This window comes from Bos indicus, chromosome 11 (assembly GCF_029378745.1).
Source record: "Bos indicus isolate NIAB-ARS_2022 breed Sahiwal x Tharparkar chromosome 11, NIAB-ARS_B.indTharparkar_mat_pri_1.0, whole genome shotgun sequence".
In the NCBI taxonomy this organism is placed as follows: domain Eukaryota; kingdom Metazoa; phylum Chordata; class Mammalia; order Artiodactyla; family Bovidae; genus Bos; species Bos indicus.
In genome coordinates, this window is record NC_091770.1 from 71,443,948 (window position 1) to 71,468,296 (window position 24,349).

Here is a 24,349-nt window from a genome sequence, read left to right on the forward strand (position 1 = left end):
ATAAAAATTCAAAATAACTGGAGAACAAAAAAGAAGTACCCAGAAACAGCAAACGGAAAAGAAAAATGAAAAAAAAAATTACAAAAAAAGAAATGTTATTAGGAACTACCGTTTTAAAAAATGCCTCTGGCCAATCAGTTTGGTGCAGAATGTTTCTAAATTTTCCAAAAATAGATAAGAATGTTATACTTTTCAATCTACTTCACAAAGCAAATATAATTTTTTATTTGATGTATAACTAACATATATTACATTTGTTTCATAATGCAGTGATTCAACATTTATATACATTATGAAATAAAAGGAAATATGGTTTTATTTCCCATAAACAGACAAGATAGTCACAATAGTTTTTTATGAGTATGGCTCTAATAACTAAATAAAAATCTTAATAAATAAAATATAAGACAACATTAAAATAATTTTCCACTATGAACAAGCAAAGTTTACACTTGCATGACTGGACACAAGGAAAATATTAAAATTCATCACATGAAAAGGACAAGTGATAAGAATCACAGCATCACTGCAGTAAGTGCTCATAGAAAACTAAAATACTCATTCTCAGCCTTTTGCCAATGCAAACACCACAGCCAGGTTGTCGGGCTCTCTCCAAGAGACCTCAGGAGCACATTTATATTCTTTTTGAGCCTTCTGAGCTCAGAAACTCAATTTTGTTTGCACACCAACTGCAGGGCCAGGGCCCAGGGGTAGGTGACATACATCCAGAATGCTAACTTGTTAGTTTACTATGGGAAATTAGGTACTAAAATATTCCAAGTTCACGTGGTTAGTGTGTTCTATCCCCATAATACCAGTCCATTGCTTTGTAATGATAAATTAGTCACAGGGAATGGAATATTTCAAGCCCCTTTATCACCGCATGCTCTTTGCATGAGAAAGACCCATGTGGGCTGCCAGGCAACCCAGGTGAGCTAGAGGAACTGCATTTTAATAAAGCCTGATGCGTCAAGCTCACCGTAGGAATAATCCTGTCAGTGGGGCCAGTGGGATACTAGGAGTGCTTAGACTATGAGCAACATCCTCCTGCATCCAACTCTAAATGGGGTCTCTTCCAGTGCATTTTCTAGCTGTGGCCCATGGCACATAGGTCTGTAGTAGATTCAAATAGCCTTTTATCCTGCAATAATTCAGATTATTCAAAATTCACCCATTCCTTTATCTTGGATAAGACTGGAACAGTTACTACCAAACTGACTCTATAGTAATCTTTTTTTCCTCTTCTTTCCTTAGTTTTCATTTGATATACTCTTTCTCCAGATACATGATTACATTCAAACAGGTGTAATATCGCTCATCTGGGGTCCATTTCACCTCCCAAAGAGAATATCTCATGTTAATATCTTCATCTGTTTATGTGCTGGCTACAGCTTTCACAGGGTAATTTGATTCCCCTATTTCCTAGTTCTTAGGGAAGTGAAGATATTAATAGTTACTTCACTGAATGAACCATTAGGTATTAGGAAAAGGATTAAAAAGTACAAACATAGAAAGGTAAGAAGAAATGTTTTATATATGACATAGTTCAACATCATGTTGTGAAATTACATGGTTATACAACTTACTAAGATCAATCTAAAATTAGCTGGGACTTCCCGGGCAGCCCAGTTGTTAAGACTCCATGCTTCCAGTGCAAGTGGTGCAGGTTTGATCCCTGGTCAGAGAACTAAGATCTCACATGCTGTGTGGCATGGCCAAAAAACAAAAATCAGAACCAAAAAAAAAATCCACAAAAATATTTAAAATTAAAAAAAAAAACTAAGTCATTATTTAAAGTAACAACTTCAGCAAAACTGCAGGATAAAAAGCCATTTGAAACTACTACGGGCCTAAGTAACAGGGCCACAGCTAAAAAATGCAGTGGAAGAGACCCCATTCATAACGATGACAAAAATTTCAGTAAGTGGGTATTAATTTAAATCAGAAAATTAGAGACATCTTATTCAAAATGACATAAGGTCTGATAGTTGAATTAAAGAACGATGGATAAATGGAGAAATATAATTTGCTCCATGCTGGGAAAACTAAATATAGTAAAGATGACAACATTCCCCAAATTATTATGTAGATTAAATAAAATACTGATTTTACAGAATTTGATATTGGTACTAAAACACATCTGTCTGAAAAGTTGGAAAAACACCAAAAGAAAAACACTGAAGTTATGATAGTGGTTTCCAACTATTTAAATTGTTACAAAAGGAAAATTATTTCTTAAAGAAAGACAGGGTATTAGTTGAAGCAGAAAAAACTCAGAATAGAATTCATAAATAATGACCAGGCTAAAGCAATCCTATGAGAGGAAAAGGTGCTACTGAGCAACTGGGAAGTGAACCCAAATGCAAAGAAGTAACTTAGAGCCTTAAGCTCATTCATACATGTAAGCTAAAGAGCGAAAATACACGTAGAAGAAACTAGAATAGCATATTTATTCCAACTACGGAAGAGAGAGAACTTTAAAACTGCTCCCCCAAAAGTAAAATATTATCACAGACAAGACACTTTCCATGATAAAAATATCTATTCCCCTAAATATATCAAATATCAAACATACCAATAGAATGCAATATGATATTAGACATCTAAAGACAGAGAGAGTAGACTGGTGAGATGTGATGCATGTGATGTAAGGTTACTACCCATAGCATATCAAGAAAAAGAGTCAATCAACAGAATTTAATTGAAAAAGTGGTCCAAGAAAAATGAACCCTGGAAATATATATAGCTTAATTAGGCAATGAAAGACCATTTTAAGGTATCACAACCATAACTACTTAGTAGAATAAATTATGAAAATCCAATTAGGCCAGGGTTGGGTACAAAGCTTTGCCTCCTGTTCCCATCTCCCCACTGATCTCCCCAGCTAGTCCCAGATTTTTCGGTGTATGATATGGGTCCTGCCTGATTTCATGTGGTCAAGAAGAGGGAGGAAGGAGAAAAAATGAAAGTAGGAAGGAAGGAGGACCATAAATCAAAAGACTGAACTTGTTTCCATTCATCCATTCAACAAATATTTATTGAGTATCAACTCTGCATCAGGCTCTGTGCTGTGTTAAGTATCAAAACTATAGTAATGAACATGTAGTCAGGAAGACAGGTAAATAAATCAACAATTACAGCACATGTGATAAAGGCTTTGCTACGGGAGGCAAAAGGTATTATGGGAGCTCAGAAGACATGCACCTGACCAAAACTTGGTCTAGAAAGATCTCCTGGAGAAATGTCCTCACTCTGTCACTCCTAATGGAGTGATGACTATGGAGGAAACTCGCCATTGCCCACCAAAATAACAAATGCATTTATCCTTTGACCTGGAAATCCTACTTCTGGGAATTTGGCCTACAAATATACCAGCAAATACAGGAAATAACGCATATACAAAGTTATTCACCTGCAGCTTTATTTATAATAGCCAAAGTTTGGAAACAATCAGGTGTCTCCAGCGGATGATTACAGAAGCCATGATACATTCACATGATAAACTACTAGGCATGTGTGAAAAACATAGAAACAGGGGGCTATACGGGAGCATAAAAAGACTGCCAAAATACATTTGTTAAGGAAAAAAACTCTGAAATGCAGAGTAGTGTATGTGGTATGACACCTGTATGAGAAGGATAGGTAAGACTGCATATATGCACATGCATGTACTGGTATAAAGACATCCTGGAAGGAAACGTGTGTGTGCTGTGCTGTGCTAAGTTGCTTCAGTTGTGTACCAGTCTTTGTGACTTTATGGACCATAGCACACGAGGTTCCTCTTGTCCATGATATATAAGAATAAGTAATAAAAGTGATTGTCTATAGAGAACTGGAAGGTGAATGGGGCTCAGGAAAATGGGATGGCAGTGAGTTTTTTATCAACATGTACCTGTTTATATATTTCAATTTCTGAGTCATGTAAATGACTCAGAATCTATTTATTTACATTAACTTTAAAATTGGACTAGATCATTTCTAAAGCTTTTCTACTCTTAACATTCTGTAATTATATGACTTAACCTACATTTAACTTATAACCAAATATTCATCAGATTCTTCATTTGTAAGAAAGCTTAAAGCTTATTATTTTTTTAAAAATTGAATACTTACGTCAGACCAAGAGGAGTATCTTAAAACACTATATTATGTGACTAACACAATCTTCTCTTTCTACTTATATTTAGATTTTTTTAATGCCTCTAAATTTACTGAAAAATAAATGGAAATTTATTGAAATAAATTGAAATTTCAATTTATTTTATGAAATAAATTTTAATTAAAGTAAATCTTTAATGAAGATTTACTGAGTACCTACCTGGGCCAGGCATAGTTATGACCAAGACTAAAAAGTAGGTCTCTGAATTAACAAAGCATTTACTGTACAGACCTTAAATTATCCTCATTACAGATGTTAATACTGAATTTAAATATAATGTTGTCATTTCTTTCTCTACATAAAAATAGATATTTGAGTTGCTTTTAATTTTTTTATAGAAAACTTTCTCAAATCTGATTTAAAACTTAAATTAAATTTGAGAAGAGACAGCTCATTGTTCTGGTGATCTAACCTGGGCCTGCCCTGAACAGGCCAGAAAATACTGCTGGATATTTCAATGTGTTCCTCAACCTGGCTCAGGACAGATAAGAATTTGGTTATCATTTCGTAAGTTAGCCCTCCCACCCCCTAGTTTGCCATAGATTCATGTTGTCAATCTCTAATAGCAGTATTAATGTTTGATTCTCAGACTGGTTAAAATATTTCACAAGGTAGTCTGCTTTTCTCTCTTAATTATTATAGTAATTGATTTCTTATCTGTTTCCCCACTAACTGTGAACATTTTGAGGGCTCAGCCCCAGTTTTATTCAACACCTGAAAAACACAGTAGATGGTCAATAAACATTTGCTGGACGGATAAAAGAATGAACAAGTAAACAAACAAAGGAATGGTTACACTACAAAAAAACTAAATTACGGAGAAGTTAAATATTGAAAAGAAACCACAAGGAAATTAATGTTCTATATTTACTGTCATTACAAGTATACACAATAGCTGGCTCTTGGCCCCCAAAGCAAGGTGTGGTTATGCAGAGAATAAAGTAAGCAGAGTGCTGACACCATGTTGCTGACTTGCTGTCTTCTCCAAAAGAGGGGCAAATGGCTCAACTAAGATGGTGGTGAGTGATATGGTGGAGTAAAGAAAAATGAATTTGAAATAAAAAGACATGAGTTCAGGGACTTCCCTGATGATAAGACTCCACGCTTTCACTGCAGGGGGCATGGGTTTGATCCCTGGTCAGGGAGGTTCCCCATGCCTCTGCAGTGTGGTCAAAAATTATTTTAAAAAAAGAAATGGGTTCAGCCCTCCCAGCATTACTAGGTACTAGCCACAAGACCCAGTGCAAGCTGTTTACCTTCTGGCTCAATTTCCTCCTGAGAATGGAAAAAAAAAAAAAAATATATATATATATATATATATATATAGTATATGTCCTATCTACCACAGGGAAATTGTTGGGATTAACACAGAAAACACTCTTTATGAGCGTTTCATGATGGTAAAGTACATGCAGACAATGGATAGAAAGATTACTCTTCAAATCTGGATCAAAATAGCCCAAAGATCTGTTAATGATTAAAATTCAGTGAGACTAAATACAACAGGGACAAATCACATCTTAAACTAAGTTCCTCAAAAGTTGCCATTTTATACTTCAATGGAAACCAAAAAGAACGGCCTGAAGATGACACCAGCAAAACGTATTTTGCACAGCTTACTCAGGGAACACGTGTCAGAGAGACTAAGCCCGATATTGAGAATACGAAGACAAAGAAGATAAGATCCTATGATCCTGAACCTATAAGGGCTCACAGTCCACGAGGATGGCAGAAATAAAAGTACAAGTGATTAAGGTATGATAGTGTGCGTCTGTGTGAGCGCGTGTGTGTAACAAAGGGAAAAAAGGAAGGAGGGACAGAGGGAGGGGCTGAGGGAGGCTCCATATAATGATTAAGACTGATTGCTTAGGTACAGAGTACTATGGCAGTTTTAGGAACCCATTCTAACCTATTTCTCCCCCAGGCCCGTTTCAAGGCATCGTGGGGTATTTTCAAGATTCCCAGGGTCTACCTCATGTTTTATCTTTCCATTTTTTTAGGTCTATAAGTTACCTCAGTAATATCCTATAGATGTCAGTGTAGAGATCTTCTACATTTTTAATTAATTTTATTGCTAACTATTTTATGTTTTTGATGCTGCTTTAAATGAAGTTGTTGTTAATTACATTTTCTAGTTCTTCTCTTAGTGTATTTAAATATAATAAATTATTTCTAATATTAACCTTGTATCTTATGCTCTTGCTAAATTCACCCTTTGTAAAGGTATTCCCTTTTTGTAGATTTTATTGGATTTTCTACACACACAGTTGTAATGTCTGCAAATACATGTTTGCTTCTTCCTTTTCAATCGTTGTGTCTCTTATTTATTTTTCTTGCCTTATTGCACAGATTAGCACATCCCATACAATGTTGAATGCAAGTAGTAAAAGCAGACATCCTTGTGTTTTTCCTGATGCTTAGTACGTTCAACATTTCATCATAAGTATGATGTTACTTACGGTTTTCCTACAGATGCCCTGAATCAGACTGAAGATGTTACCTTCTATTAATACTTAATAGTTCACTAAGCTTTCCTTTTCTTTATGAATGGGTATTGAATTTTGTCAAATGTGTTTCCTGTTTCTACTGAAGTGATCATATTTTTATTCTTTGTTAACACAGTTAATTACATTGCTTTTTGGAAGTTAAATCAACCTTGTATTCCAGGGAAAAATTCTACTTGGTCATGATGTATTATTATCATTTTAAATATAATATTTAATTCTATTTGCTAATATTTCGTTAAAGCTTTCTGTGTGCTCACACATGATGGATAACAGTTTATAATTTTCTATTCTTGCAGTATCCTAGTAGGTTTTGGTAGAGTTAGTCTGGCCTCATAATAACCAATTCTACTACTACACTGATGGGCTGAAATTTACAGCTGATTTTAGCAACGCATAGATTGAAAATGGCAAATTCAGAGAATGGTTGCTAAATTTTACGTGTAAGACAATTAGAGAAATTATTATATAAGCATATTGTACACCTTTATCGGGGCCTCCAGGGTAGCTTAGCTGGTAAAGACCCAGCTGCAATGCAGGAGACCCCAGTTCGATTCCTGGGTAAGGAAGTCCCCCTGGAGAAGGGATCGGCTACACACTCCAGTGCTCTTGGGCTTTCCTGGTGGCTCAGATGGTAAAGAATCCACCTGCAATGCAGGAGACCAAGGTTCGATCCCTGGGTTGGGAAGATTCCCTGGAGGAGGGCATGGCAACCCACTCCAGTACTCTGGCCTGGAGAATCCCCATGGACAGAGGAACCTGGTGGGCTACAGTCTATGGGTTCACGAAGAGTCAGACACGACTGAGTGACTAAAGCACACACACACACACCTTTATTGACAAAATTATTTTCCCAGGGTAGCATAAGGAGAAAACTAAGCCATATTTCACTTTAACTCCATATTCCCTAGTCCTAATAATTTATCTTTCAGAGACAAGGAAGCAATTCAGGATGATGTTAAACATCAGAGATTTGTATTTACTTACTGCTTGTATCTTTACACATGCTTCCCTGACTCTGAGAAACAAAACTGCTCCATTCACACCATAAGCAGCAATGAAACTCTACTACTTCCCATTCCTACAGTCATCCAAGATACACTCTAGTCTCCCTGGCCCTACCCCAACCCCACCCCTACCAGGAAGGGCACCCCTACTTTCCCAGGCAAGTTCAACAGAAAACACTGAAACTCCGAGCAGGTAACACCTAAGTATCATGTATCCATTTGATTACAAAAAAAAAAAACTCAATTAAAGAAAATAGCATTTTTTACACCATTTTTAATCAAAGCAAGGTTTTAATTGACATTTGGCTGCATTTTAATTGTTTTAGGACTGGAAAACAAGAAGTACTGATGGAGAGCAGAACGTACGTGAAAACAAATTGACTACTTTCATATCTTTACATGAAATTGAAAAACTAAAATATAAAGGTAGTATCAGGGGGGAAATATTTTATTAAGGCTAAAGAGTGAGGAAAACGACATGATCACCATGGTAGATTTTAAACAATGAAGTCCATCATTTACACAGCACTTGGTAGTTAAGAATGTGTGTTTACACATGTCTCACTTGATTCTCCCAAAACCCAGGAATACAGAAACACAAATTGTACAATCCTAATCTTCATGGTAAGAAAACAGGTTCAGAAAGCTAAGTAATTTGCTCAAGGTTGCGCTCCCAGCAAATGTCAAGTCTGGGCTTTTACCCTTGCCCTCCAATTCCAGAAACAAAATGACTCTACTTGGCCGTGGGTCCTTTGCTTGGCTATATGTATAATTTACACATGAATATCTTCCAGAGATAAACCAGAAGATACATCTGTCTTAAAGAATAGAGATCTTAAAGAAAAACAACCCCCTTGGAGGCACCCTGAGCTAGAACCATTTCTATCTATTTCAAGTCTAAAACTAAATATTCTGATAGGTGAAATCTTCAGGAAAGACAATGAGAACATGAAAACAGCTAGAATAGAAACTGGAAGAGGCAATTTACTTTTCTCAATGACCTAAGTTCTTTGTGCCAGATACAAGTTCTCTGTCATTTGGCCATCTCTTGATTACTACCTTTTAATCGTGTATTAGGAGTTAAGAAGTTGTAAGTATAATCCCTGTTAACAAAGACAGGTAAAAATTATTCCAAGATTATTTGAACACTGGAGACTGAAAAACCCTTCCTAAGTGTAATGAGTGGCTCTGCCAACTCATCTGAAGGCACCTTCAAAAGGTCACATCTTCCTGTAAAATAATGCTAACTCATTAAACATACGCACACATGCACACAAAAACACCACAGAGCTTAAAAGGGATAGCTGTTGGGTGATTTCAAAACAAATATTAATGGCATTGAAACTGATTTATTGTAACTAAATTTTTAACAGTAACTTCATTGCACTAAGTACAAAGTTAATCCAATCTGCCATAATGTAACAAGCAAAATACTAAGCTTCTTACTCTGAATATTTGAAGATACAGGAGGACCTAGATTGAAATCCGTTGTCCTACTACTGGTTATGAACCTGGGCAAGTTACTCGAAGTACATTAAAAGTGTTTCCTCATCTTGGGCTTCCCTGGTAGCTCAGTGGTAAAGAATCTGCCTACCAACACAGGAGACACAGGTTCGATCCCTAATTCGGGAAGATCCCATATGAAGGCAATGGCACCCCTCTCCAGTACTCTTGCCTGGAAAATCCCACAGATGGAGGAGCCTGGTGGGCTGCTTTTCATTTTCATGCATTGGAGAAGGAAATGGCAACCCACTCCAGTGTTCTTGCCTGGAGAATCCCAGGGATGGGGGAACCTGGTGGGCTGCCGTCTATGGGGTCGCACAGAGTCGGACACGACTGAAGCAGCTTAGCAGTAGCAGCCTATGCCTTGGAGCAACTAAACCCGTGCGCTACAACTACTGAGACTCTGTTCCAAGATCACAGGAACTTCAGTTCCTAAAGCCCACACACCTAGAGCTACTACTCCACAACAAGAGAAGTCACCACAGTGAGAAGGCTGCTTATAGAAAGGAGAGAGTAGCCTCCGCTCACAGAACTAAAGAAAGCCCTCACAGAAACGAAGACCCAGCACAGTCAAAAATAAATAATAAATAATTTTTAAAAAGTGTTTCCTCATCTATAAAATAAGGATAATAAAAATATCCACTTTTTTTCTTATCAGATTGTTTACTATAAACTACAAGTGCAATTACAGATTTCATCATCTATTATAAGAGCCAGAAATCCATTATTTGGGCTCTGGTCCAAAATATGACTATGAAAAGAATGAAAATCAGGCCCTAAAGTTACGTTTTTAAATTACTGACCAATATCAGGGAATTTGTTAAACTGACCTCAGGGCCTCCTATAGTTAGAACAATGAGTACAAGATAGAGATGGTCAAAACCCACTTGTTAAATGGACAAATGAATCCAGCTCACAGTGATTTTTCACTTTTGTATTGAGAAGTTTGTTATTTCTCTAAAGGTTTGGCTCTCTGAGTTTTAGTTCTTCCGAGGCACAGTGTCAAAGGTATGTGTTTTATCACAGCCGTCATAGCCCTCTGCAAACCATGGGTATTCAAAACACACATTACGGGAAAAGGAAAGGTCTTTCCTCACTGAAGGCCACACAGTCCAGGCTGGTACAGCCCTTAACAATCAAGACTGTGGAATGATGTTTTGACCATTTAACAGTCTATGCCCCCTTTTAAAGAAAAAAAGCTGAATTCATTAATTTTACAAATATCTTTGATAACCTTTTAGGACAGGGACTGTTCTAGACACTCCAGTTCAGTTCAGTCGCTCAGTCATGTCCGACTCTTTGCGACCCCATGAATTGCAGCAGGCCAGGCCTCCCTGTCCATCACCAACTCCCGGAGTCCACCCAAACCCATGTCCATTGAGTCAGTGATGCCATCCAACCATCTCATCCTCTGTTGTCCCCTTCTCCTCCTGCCCTCAATCTTTCCCAGCATCAGGGTCTTGTCAAATGAGTCAGCTCTTCCCATCAGGTGGCCAAAGTACTGGAGTTTCAGCTTCAACATCAGTCCTTCCAATGAACATCAGGACTGATCTCCTTTAGGATGGACTGGTTGGATCTCCTTGCACTCCAAGGGACTCTCCAGAGTCTTCTCCAACACCACAGTTCAAAAGCGTCAATTCTTCGGCGCTCAGCTTTCTTTATAGTCCAACTCTCATATCTATACATGACCACTGGAAAAACCATAGCCTTGACTAGACGGACCTTTGTTGACAAAGTAATGTCTCTGCTTTTGAATATGCTGTCTGCTGCTGCTAAGTTGCTTCAGTCGTGTCCGACTCTGTGCAACCCCATCGACGGCCTCCTACCAGGCTCCTCTGTCTCTGGGATTCTCCAAGCAAGAACACTGGAGTGGGTTGCCATTTCCTTCTTCAATGCATGCAAGTGAAAAGTGAAAGTGAAGTGGCTCAGTTGTGTCCGACTCTTAGCAACCCCATGGACTGCAGCCCACCAGGCTCCTCCGTCCATGGGATTTTCCAGGCAAGAGTACTGGAGTGGGGTGCCATTGCCTTCTCCAAATATGCTGTCTAGGTTGGTCATAAGTTTCCTTCCAAGGAGTAAGCATCTTTGAATTTCATGGCTGCAATCACCACCTGCAGTGATTTTGGATACTTAGGATACAATAATAAAACAGAAGATTTGTCACATTGAGGCAGATATACACACACAGATACACAATGAGTGTGGCCTATCAGCCACAGGGTATAAAGTGGCTACAGAATCCTACCAGGTGTGTACTGAGATACAGTCAGTCAGAGATTATTTTTCCAGGTTGTCTCTGAAGATACAGAGGGCTACTCAGAAATGAAAAGATTTAATTTGTCCTTCAGAACAGTGACTTTGAAATCATCTGGAGAGTTTAAAAAACTATAGGTGTCTGGGACCCCGCCCCAGAGATTCTGATTTAACTGGTCTTGGGTGTGACCTAAGCAATTAGGAGTTGTGAAAGCTCTTCAAATGTAGCCAGGGTTGAGCACCACTGGCATCAAAGAGCTCAGAATCTCTTGGGAATTCAATAGTCACCCTGCCCTGAAAAGTTTCCTCACCTGGGAGAAAGAATAATTGCAGGAGTTCACGGGCCATCGTCTTCCACATGTGCAGCTCCAGAGCAGTTCAATTTAAAGCCCTGCTGCTTGGGAGGGGACCCTAAGAAAGAGCTTTAGGGCCATCACTGGGGTCCAGCTATAAAGAACTATGCTTGTCACCACTTTATGCACCCAAACGACAAGTTTCAGTAGAATACTAGCCATTTATGATCCTAAACATCTAGATGAGAACAAGCCAAAAGAAAAGGAGAGAATCTTCTAAGTATAAGATTGCAAAAGAGGAACAGAGTTCTTTTATGGCTGTGGGCCCCAGAAACATCAGGTTCTCAACAGCCTTGGCTTCCAGCAATTCATCAAAATTTCTAGTTCCATCGTCCTACCACCATGCAGTGACTTCTACTTCAGATAAGAGAATGCTTATGTTCTTATCTATTGAAGGCCCCTGTCTCTTTCCAGATTTGGGGGTGGTCATTTGTTTTGTGACCTTGGCTCTTTGATAGGTTCACAAAAATCTGTCTGTCCAGCATTTTTCTTGTGGTAAGGATGGGTCTTAGGCTGTTCGTACTCTTCACATCACAGAGCTGAAACCAGAAATTCACTCCTAGAATGTCAGCAGTCGGGTCTCTATGTTCTCACACCTCTCCTCTGTCTCCAGGCAGGAGACAAAATATTACCCTCTAGAGAAGTTAAAAATTCCTCCAGAAGCACCTACTGATTCTGGCCATTGAGTATCTCCAAGTGAAAAAGAGTGCTCACTGCCTGATCTTTTCCACAGCTGAGTCCTCAATAAGCATTCCCTGTTACTGCTGCTGCTGCTAAGTCGCTTCAATCATGTCCGAGTCCGTGCGACCCCATAGACGGCCTCCTACCAGGCTCCTCTGTCTCTGGGATTCTCCAGGCAAGAACACTGGAGTGGGTTGCCATTTCCTTCTCCAAGGCATGAAAGTGAAAAGTGAAAGTGAAGTCGCTCAGTCATGTCCGACTCTTCGTGACCCCATGGACTGCAGCCTACCAGGCTCCTCCGCCCATGAGATTTTCCAGGCAAGAGTACTGGAGTGGGGTGCCAATGCCTTCTCCGAAGCATTCCCTACACACACACAAACACAAAGTCAATCTCTCTTCCCCCCCCACCACCCACTGCAAGACACAGCTTCTGTTTAGACTCTTAATATCTCATTCTTAAATATAAAAGAACTACCAGGTTTTCAAGGAAAGCTTCCAATATAAACAAGAAAGAACTCAGAGAAAAACTGAAATTAAAAAAACACAGAATTAATATCCTAAAGATATGATAGCAAAGTTTAAAATATCAATGGAAAAGATAACGACAAAAACAAAAAAAACAAAACCTCCCAGAAAGTAGAATGAAGAAAAGCAAAGAGAATCAGGAGAGGCATAACCAAAAAAAAGGAAAGAAATATAATCCAGAAGTCTAATTTCCAATAAATTGGAGTTCTAGAGAAAGAGAACAAAGAAAATGAAATGGAGTACATTTTCAAAGAAAAAATATAAGACAATTTCCTAGAAAGATAAGAGTCTCCATGCCAAAAGGGTCCCAACTGCCTACACATTCACCTTCTGTTTATCCACACTGAAGAAGGACAAAATGAACAGGCAACTATATTATGATGAATTACATGAGTAGACTTTTTTGTTTTGTTCGAACAGCAGGGTTGCTTCTCTGCTAATTTGCAGAGAAGATCTGCTTAAACAGATACTAAAATTAATTTTGCATTCTTGAAAGAAAAATAAATCAAAAAGTTGCTAAAGTACAGTGGCAGAGCAGAGGAAAACCAAGTCAACATTTGTTTTCTCTTAATTTGGAGGACGGGAAGGGGGCGAGAGAGGATCAGATAGTTGGATGGCATCATCAACTCAATGGACATGAGTATGAGCAAACTCCAGGAGATAGTGAAGGACAGGGAAGCCTGACATGCTGCAGTCCACTGGGCTGCAAGGAGCTGGACATGACTGAGCACCTGAACAACAACAATTTGGAGAGTAGGCTGACTACACAGATATTTTTAAGATATATGAAGCCATTAGAAACAATTCAAGAAACCATGTTGGAATCAAGGAAAATGCAATTTATTTGAGACTTATAGGTGCATTTTTGTGCTTGTCCTAAGAACTTTTTTGAAATTATTCATTTGAAGAGGAGAAAAATACATCTCTACCAAAGTACTTGTTTTACTATTTCAAAGAAGTTTTACAGTAGTTAAATTATAAAATCACAAGACTAGAAAAATAGATAAGGCCCTTGAAAGCATATTTAAACATTTGCTTTCCTTCAGGCAAGAAAAAAAAAAAAAAAAAAAACCTCAATCAATCACAAAAGGAACTTACATGCCATGCCATGCTAAACTTAAAATAAAAACAACTGTTAACCCTGAAACAGGTGTCCACATGCATTAAACAAGTATTCATTGATAAACCCTTCCACTGGTAAAGTGAAAATGTAAGCTTCTCAAAAATGGAGGCATGTTTACTCCAGGGTCCAAATTTACTCACAGTGGTTAATAAATAATTAAATTAATTTAGTTAGGAAGGGGGAAAAAAAAGAAAATTGTATTATGAACTCAAAGAGTATTTGTGTTTTAAAGCCCAAGTCAAGTTTTTCCTTGTAGTGGGGATTGTGTCAATGTGTTAGAACACTGGGTCATACACAAACCAGCCATATCCATGTGGATATGAGCTTCACACAGATACATCCAAAATGCTTTCTTCTATTTGTCTAAGTGCTAAATCATTTTTTCCTGCAGTTGGGCATATCCTATCTACAATTTACAGATGGACAAGCTCATTTGAAAACTGACTAATTAAAATATATTGATCATAAAATATGTACTGTTATCTTTTTTCCTTAACACATCCTAAAGCCAATCTTAGCTGAAAATGTATACGTATGTATCCTTGCACAGCATAAGACAAGAATATAATTCAATGAAACCTTTACAAAATGTCAGATCAATTACATTTTTTCAGTGCAGATGGATTTAAGGAAATCATCTCTGAAAACAGTACTTCATTTAAAGTAAAATAAAGACATAATTTTCCCTGATAAATCAATGTGTAGGAGATGCCAAAATATTAAAACTGCCATATATTAAAGATGCCATGATATGAATTTTTAAAGTACATACAAGTAGTTTGTGATGATCCTGAGGCAAAGTCCCAGAAACACTAAGATTCTCTTCGGTTTGCCCAACAGGAAGGAAAGAATGATAATATGATATACGAGAAATAAACTTTCAGTTATTGGGGCTAAAAAGCTCAAATTTTAGAGAAATCATTAACACATGACTCAAGTAATTAATTCATTTAACAAATACTTATTGAATATCAGCAATATGTAACTTTTCAACTACATCTATAATTCTGAAAGTGAAGTTGGTATGAAGCTGATCACACAGGCAAATCTTACCTCTCCCTCAACACAGGTCAGCATGACATTTCTCTAAAAGACTTCTTTATGAGGTTTTGAAATTCAGTGCCATAAAAGTCAGATGCATAAATCACTTCTGAAGAATACATTCACAATGCACCATGCATTGTGCAATGATTTCATGATTTGGTAGACTTTAGAGATTTACTGTTACTTGAGTTAAACATTAACAGACACAAAATATTTATCTCTTTGCCCATTAAAGCTTAATATGCACCTTAGAGCAATTTATGTATTTGTTAACACAATATAAGTTATCTTCTATTCATCTCCAACTGAAATGTGGTATTTAAAACATTCCCTATGTTACAGCTGATTATAAATGACATTTAAGAGCAGTATTCAAGTTGGGAAATACACAAAGTGGAAAGGTTGAAAGTGTTATTTCTTGTAAAAATGGACTGAAATGTCTTCCTTTTATTGGTCCTAGTACTATTTATTATTCTTCAGCCTGTAAGAGCAACCTTCTTTTTCTTTTTTTAAACAAAAATAAAAAAGAGATTAGTCTGGTGTGCTTCTAACACTACACTAAGTAAAATGACACCAGCAAGCCCAAATACATAGTCTATCTTTTAAAATAAAGTATACAGGACTGGGAAGGTGTCAAAAATGGGGACACTTTAAAGTTTACCTTGGGTTTCTTTCTTTATCATGGTTTCCTAACAGACTATGAGAAGAAGGGATTCTTAGGCCTTGTTTTCATGTACCACGGCCCCTAAACTACCGGTCTAGACCAGCTGTCAGAGTCCACCACTTAGGCTTCCTGGATTCCTCCAATGGATCAAATCTCTAGGATTATTCTCCTCAGCAACAGACTAAAATGTCAACAGCACATGAAAAGGCATCAACACTCTCTCTTCAGGAAACCACCTGAAATGGAGACACCCAAGGTGTACAACCAAAATAAACATCCTCCCCTCCACATACCCCTTGGCTCCCTCAAGACCTATAACTAGAAGGGAGGAAAGGAACTGCCTAGGTTATGGAGCCCTTCCAAGTTCTACTTTCAAATACAATTCAACACACCCAGAAAAAAATGATGGGTACATTCTATGTACAAGCTTCTACAAGGGTTTACATTTATGTTGTCTGCTAGAGAAATGCCTATCTGCACGCATCTCTCAACAGAGTCAAGGCCTGCTCTCAGGCTGTTCCAGCCAAGAATGCCACTCACATCCCTGAGATGTCCTCCGCAAGACCTTCTCATCAAATGACACATCTCTTTTCCAAGCCCAGCTCTGAGTTCCCTCTTAACACCCTTTCAGAGGCCTTTTCAGACCCTTATTCTAGTCAATTTGGTAGTTTCTGTGACTTTTCTGTCTTTAGACCTTCTCTAAGTGTTAGCACAAGTGTAAAAACTGCATGTGTTTTACTCTCTTTTTAACATCTCTTACTACCGAACATGGGACAGTGCCCTCAATAAACACAGTTCATCAAATTACTGAATACACACATACAAGGAAGGAAACATCGTCTATGTCAAAGATGGCCACTTTCTAAAGCTAAGACAAAGGTAAGAGTTAGATACCTGGTTACTTAAAGGTTCAATCAGACCTCAGAGATACAATGCTGCCAGGTAACATTTTGTTATAAGTTTTCCAGGGATCATGACCGTACATACACAGTAGCAAGAAACATCAATAATCTCATGAAGTAACAGGTAAAATCATTTCCCAAGAGGAAGGATGGCTACTTAGAACTGGAAGCACAGAGAAAATGGAATATATATTTTCAGTCATTGCAGAAAATATGCTAAAGAATTGATAAATTTTTGAGCCACAAAAAGGGCCCAAAGTGAAATTAGAATCACAAATTGGTAGTGGACCAAATCAGCATGGTTCTGGAAATTTCTCCCATACTATTCTACCATCAGATTGTAAAAAGGGGGAAAGCACACAGCAGACCAAGCGCATGGCTAGGTGATAGTGAAGTGGTAGTGAAGCAGGAGGTGGTAGTGAAGCAGGTTTTGGGGACCAGGAAGGGGAGGGGATTAGCGTCTAGGAGTGAGTGGGCTTCTCAGGTGGCTCAGTGGTAAAGAAACTGCCTACCAAACACGAAACGTGGGTTCGATCTCTGGGTCAAGAAGATCCCCAAGGAAATGGCAACCCACTCCATTATTCTTGCCTGGGCAATTCCATGGACAGAGGAGACTGATGGGCTACCGTCCATTGGGTTGCAAAAGAGTTGGACATGACTTAGCAACTAAACAACAACAACAGGGAGTGAATGGCTCAAGGCACAGACCTGGATGGAAGAGGCAGTAGCTCAAGACTCTGCAAACAGAGGAGAAAACCTTAGAAGCAGAGAAGCAATGATGAGTATAAGGCACAGCAAAAAGGGGCAGTGGAAGCAGAGATGAAGGTGGAAAGACTATAGCAGGGTGAAGAATGATGGATGGATCACCATCTCACATCCAAAGTTGGTAAGGAGGAAGAGAATGGTACAGGTTGACAAAGGATTGCATTTTAATACTTCTTCAACAAGTCAAGGTAAGGGGGGAAAATGAGACCTCCACAGAAGAGGGAAGAATCAATTTTCACTTAGAATAGGAGGAGAGTGTTATTCGCTCAGTCGTGCCCGACTCTTTGCAACCCCATGGACTGCAGCTCACCAGGCTCCTCTGTCCATGGTGTTTTCCAGGCAAGGATACTGGAGGGGGTTTCCATTCCCTTCTCCAGGGGATCTTCCCGACCTGGGGATTGAACTTGGGTCCCCTGTACTGCAGGAAGATTCTTTATCACCTGAGCTATGAGAGAAGCTAAGAATAGGAGGGAAACTACATAAAGGAGTGAAGAAATGACTTAAGAATAATTTTCTGAGGACTTACATGTAAGAGACTATAATGAAGTGGACATGAGTTATCGAACTTTATCCTTACAACTGGACTATGAAAGAGATATTACATTCATTTTAGAGAAGAGGATACAAATGCATAAATAAGTCAAATAACTTGCCCATGGTCAGAGTCAGTGATAAAGATGGGACTGGAACCCAGGGGTAACTGGGCCATTGCTGTTCTTAACCACTAACAGAATTAAGATGGTATAAAGTATTCCCTCTTCCCACATTTCTGTTCCTCATTCTTTTATCTTTAAAACATATCTTTTAAAGCTATGCAATACCAATTCTCAACCACATCAGAGAATTCACACCACACAGTTGCACTGCATTGAGAATGCACTGTAGTATCTTCCCGGGGAATGCGACACTTCTAACCTAAAACAGAAAAATGCATTATGCTGAAGAACAACTGCTCTCCACTTTCAAATCACTGGTATCAGAGTGAATGGCTTGGTTTTTATTTTCTCCTCCACAATCATGTCCCAAGGACACATCACCGTCACACCAACAAAATGTTAGGCAGCTCTGTTTAGTCTCAAGATTTATTTCCTCATCTCAGAAGAAAATAAATAATTTTAGATTATCTTCACTTTGTTACTATAACTCATTACTAAAAAGATACATTACTAAAAAGATATCAGCCAATGCAGGAGACATGGGTTCGACCCCTGGGTCAGGAAGATCCCCTGGAGAAGGAACTGACAACCCACTCCAGTATTCTTGCCTGGGAAATCCCACGGACAGAAGGAGCCTAGCAGGCTACAGTCCATGGGGTCACAAGAGTTGGATACAACTTAGCAACTAAACAACAACAATATGTAAGAACATATATTAAGGTATTATTACCTTAATTCTTATACACAGTGCAGAATTGTTTAAAAAAATAAACTGCACATAAACACATCTTTAGAAGAGTACCTGACAGAATTCCTGTACCTTTTCAGTAGCTGTATCATTTCCAACCCAGAGAACGAAGCAGATTTGTCTACCGAAAGGCAATGGGTCTGAAACAAACTCAGGAAGCCACTGGCCTCTTCTAATTCGGTGTAAACAGAGATTCACAGTCATTTCAATTCAGCAACCTAAGTTCTTCTAGGAACGAGATGAAGGAAATGGTAATAAAAGAAGTGTGAGCAGTATGTCATTAACAATGTGAGAAGGGCCCAGTGTGAATCAGTCTGGTGGAAAATGTGTGCTCTTAAGATGTGCTGAGGTGTGATGACCACGTCAAGCTGTGCTCAAACCCTCAGTTCAGGTGGACTGATGGTATTTCGTGGGGACAGTCTATGATGATCAAGTTACCACTGAATACACTAAAAATGACATCTTCTGTACTGAGCAATCTGCATCATGGAAAACAATTTCTCAACACAAAGGACACTCCTCTGGTCTTAGCCACAGATTGGCAATTAGGGAAGTGTGGTTCTAGCCTGTCTTCATCAATTATCTGCACCACAGACTCTGACAAGTTCCTCTTCTAAACAGAGGAAGCTACAACTTATCCAACCCATCTTAAGAGGGCTGTGAGAAGATGCACGTTAAAGTAAAGTGCTGTGCAGGGAGGGAGAAGGGACCCTGGCTGGAATCAGCAGTTTCATGATCAGCCCTCGAGTCTGTGTGGCTGTACTGTGTTTCCCTGCCTTTCTCTCCCCTTACTATTAATATATAAGATTGTTTTTTAGGCTCATTATTGCTTCACACACTCCTTGCTAGGAAGGAAATATTTCTATGCAATAAAAATTCTTTTGGTGTTTTTTACTCCCTTCTCATCCATGCAAAACAGGAAAGCATGACACATTGCCTTTTATGGTTACAAAAGATCCAGACTAAGGTTCTTAATGTTCTTAGACAATTGTACTCATAATATTACCACAACACTTTCCTAACTTAACACTGTTGGATGAGGAAAAGATGCCTTACATACTCCGAGCTTAGTATATCTCCAGGGAAGACATATCCTGACAAATGTTTACTAAATCAAGTCACCAGCTAATCAACCAGGGAATTCACTGAAATAATGAAATTGATATGCTTGTTGAGGGCTACTAAAAATGAGAATGTCAAGGTAATTTTACAAGGATTTAAAAGCAATTTTCTTTTATTTGAACCATGCTTTAAACAATGTGGTCTACAGGGCCCTGAAAATCAAGGGCATGGATTGGTCTCTCATAACAGGATCACTTGTTTTGTTTACTGTTATTCATAACCATTACCACAGAAAGTGCTGGAAAAATGGAATATCCACACGAAAAAGAATGAAGTTTCACCCTTACCTAATACCATATACAAAAATTAACTCAAAAAATTAACCTAAATGTAAGAACTAAAACAATAAAATTCTTAGACGAAAACACAGGACAAAAGCTTCACACTAGCTTTGGCAATGATTTCTTGGATATGATACCAAAAGCACAGATAACAAAAAACAACAGGCAAATCTGATTCCATAAGGAATTTTTAAAATTTTCTGCATCAAAAGCATCAACTGAATAACAAGGCAACTCAGAGAAAGGGAAGAAATGTTCACAAAGCATACATTTGATAAGGGACTAATGTCTAGAATATAGAGAGAATGCCTGAAACTCAACATCAAAAAAACAAAATAACCTGACTCAAAAATGGACAAAGGACTTACACAGACATTTCCTCAAAGAAGATATATGAAAGACCAATAAGCACATCAAAAGATGTCCAATATCACTTATCATTACGGAAACTGCCAATCAAAACAATAAGACACCACCTCACCCACATTAGGATGGCCGCTCTCTAAAACACAGAGAACAACAAGTATTAGCAAGGATGTGGAGAAACTGAAATTCTGTGCACTGTTGGTAAGAATGTAACATGGTAAAGCTGCTGCGGAAAACAGTATGACAGTTCCTCAAAAAATTAAACATAGAATTACTGAATGATCCAGCAATTTTACTTCTGGTATATACCCAAAAGAACTGAAAGCAAGGTGTTGAAGAGATATTTGTACACTTATTTTCATAGCAGCATTATTCACAATAGCTAAAATGTGGAAAGAACCAAAGTATACATTGAAAGATGAACAGATAAGCAAAATATAGTGTATACACACAAACACACACATATATACATTAGACTATTATTCAGCCTTTAAAAGGAACGAAATTCTGCATTATGCTACAACACAGATGAACTCTGAGGACATTATGCTAAGTAAAATCAGCAAGTTAACAAAAAGACAAACACTATATGATTCTATTTATATGAGATACTTAGAGTCGTCAAAATCATGGAGACAGAAAGTATGACCATGATTTCCAGGGGCTGAAGGGAGGGGAGAATGGGAAGTTATTGTTTAGTGAGCACAGTGTCATTTTTGCAACTTGAAAAGAGTTATGAAGATGGATAGCAGTGATAACTGCACAACCATGTGAATGCATTTAAACCACTGAACTCTATACTACTTAAAAATGATTAAGATGGAAAATTTTGTCATATATATCTTACCACAATTGTTTAAAAAACCATCAGCTGATAGATAGCTCATCTATAAACAGTACCATCTCTTCCACTAGTTCTGGAGATTTTTCTCCCTCTTAGGCAAGGAGTTTATGGATTTTTCTGCCTCATCCAAGTAGTCTGCCCAATAGACAGACTATGTAACTGTCCATCTACATAACTGAGATCACACTCACTTTCCCCGCAATGTTCCAATATTGTTTTCATTTAATAATTCACAGGCCCTTAATAATTTTTTAAATGCTGTATGACACAGTTATTTTTAAATAAGCATCACAGAATTTTAAGGATGAACCTCAGAGATTATCTAGTCAAATTCTGTAATTAAAAATAAGAAGGCTGAAACTCAGACAGGTTTCTTAACATTCCCAGAAAACATGATTAATTAAGGACAAATAAAATACAGGGCATTCAATGTTAACTATTTTGAAAAATCCAACCTAAAAATTGGTACTTATAAAAAGTTACTCATTTTATAAAAGGACTGCTGAAGGGTTCCTTAAAAAATGAGCTCCTGTAGTTAGGAGCTATTTAAAAATTTACTATGCAAATAAATGTACAATAAATCCATAGAAATATACCTCTAGTACATAGTTAACTATCAGCCCAGATTCATGACTGATCTTTGGGTAACATATTTGTAAAACAGTAGAAGATAACTTTTACTGTTTATGCCGTTGTGAACAAAACATTAGGATAATTCTGCTTTCTTCAAAAGGGTCCATCTGAGAATAAAAAAGTAAAGCATTTTATCTTCTAATGTCTTTGACACTGTTTCAATCAATAAAATTAAATCCATCCATCTTTACTGCAAATTAAAGGGGGTGCTTACATTCTCAGAGAATCATATTCCTTAATAAGCACTGTAAATCCAAATAATGTAATTAGACTCTGAATTTCCCATGAAAAGAATTATGAAGGAAAGATACTTGACCAAGGATCTAGAGCTCAAATTTTTATTTAGAAATATATACAAAGGGAGTTACTCAGATTTCCTGGATCTCTCCCATGTACACATTATTGAACTTTTTTGTGGTTTTATCCTGTTAAAAAAAAAACAAATACACTGGTCATACTTATCAACAGTGAAATAATGTACTTACTATACAGAACAAAGTTTACATAAATAAAATTGTACTGCAATTCAATAAGTAATCATAAAACTTTTCTTTAGTAAGCTATATTTCCTAATAAAGGAAACAAAGAGCTTTTATTTACCTTTTATTCTAATTCCTGCCTTATTTTTATGACAACAAAAAAGAAAATGAAGAAACACTGTCACTGAAGCCATCATCAAATTCTGAAGACTTTCTCTAGACGTGCGTGTAAAAGGTTTTTTTTTCCATTTAATGAAGTAGTTCAGACAGATACAATTAACACCAACTTATCAATTATGCATATAAAGAAACACATAAAATACAAAAGAAGTGCCTGTGTATCCTCCACCCTCCATCCGCCTATCACCTTTCTCAATTATCCAACATCCTGAAATTTTTTGAGGCCACTTTGGCACGCCTGATGCCTTTTTGAGTAATGGTTTTTATTGTCATTTTTCCCTTCTATAAATTTCTATTGCTTAGAAAATATTGATAATTTGATAGAGAAATTGAGATAAATATTCCCCAATTTATTTGAGAGTATATGTCAATTTGTATGTTCAACTGACACAAAAATAAGAGATGAAAAACTGGTTCAAGTTGCAAATATTAATAACTTTAAGATCTGAGTTGAAAATCATTTGTTTAATGAATAACAAGTGAACAAATGAATAAATGAAGAACAAGCAATGTAGCCATCATATTTTAACACTATCTTCCTCTCAGTCAGTGCTCAGCAGCAATAGACACAGTTGACCGCGCTTTCTTCTGGGCCATCTCCTCTCTCAGCTTCTGCAATGCCACTCTCTCCTGGGTTTTCTACCATTTTACTAACCACCCTTGTCAGTCTCCTTTACTGATTGCTTTTCCTCTGCAAGACCTCTAAATAATCTTCAGGGCTTGGACTACTCAGTCTCTGTACTTTCTCTTCAGATGACCCCAGGCATTCCAATGCGTCTAAGCAATGTCTCCGTGCTAAAAACTTCCAAGTTGTTTTATTTTTTCAAGTATCAAGAGATTTGGAAAGGAATTTTATTTTAACAATCCAAATTACCAATACATCTGGGCAATACTTCCAAGTTTACATTTCCACTTCAACCTCTGTTCCAAACTCCAGACTTAACTTACAGATCCTGTCTACTGAATACCTTGACCTAAATATCTATTGTGTGCGTGTGCTCGGTCATTCAGTCATGTCCAACTCTTTGCAACCCCCTGGACTGTAGGCCACTAAGCTCTTCTATCCATGGAATTTTCCAGGCAAGAATACTGGAGTGGGTTGCCATTTCCTACTGCAGGGGATCTTCCTGACCCAGGGATGGAATCTGCATCTCTTGTGTCTCCCGCATTGGCAGGATCGGTAGGTGCATTCTTTACCACTGCACCACTTGGGAAGCCCAAACATCTACTAGGCAGCTCCAAATTAACGTGTCAGAACTGGAATTCTTAGTCAACCCCTCACCTCTGCATCCCACCCCAAACTTGTACCCCTCTCCCTCCCTATCCTCCCCATCTATGTAAAAGGCACCACTATCTACCCGGTTACCCAAGCCAGAAACCTAGTAGTCGTCCTTGCTTTCTATTAGTAATGAACTGTCTTGACTTAATAATGGAAGGGAAAGAAGCAGTAAGTAGAACTTGACATGGAACAATGGACTGGCTCCAAATTGGGAAAGGAGTATGTCAAGGTTGTACACTGTCACCCTGCTTATTCAACTTACATGCAGAGTACATTAT

At 37.9% G+C, this 24,349-nt stretch overlaps 1 protein-coding gene and 1 pseudogene across 2 annotated transcripts in view; both read right to left on the minus strand.

Moving 5' to 3' along the window:
* The window catches only part of LOC139185631 (BCL2/adenovirus E1B 19 kDa protein-interacting protein 3-like pseudogene), a 36,440-nt pseudogene extending 13,949 nt beyond the window's left edge, over positions 1-22,491 (minus strand).
* The window catches only part of BABAM2 (BRISC and BRCA1 A complex member 2), a 418,531-nt gene that overhangs the window by 233,919 nt on the left and 160,263 nt on the right, over positions 1-24,349 (minus strand). The gene's annotated exons all lie outside the window — the stretch shown is intronic.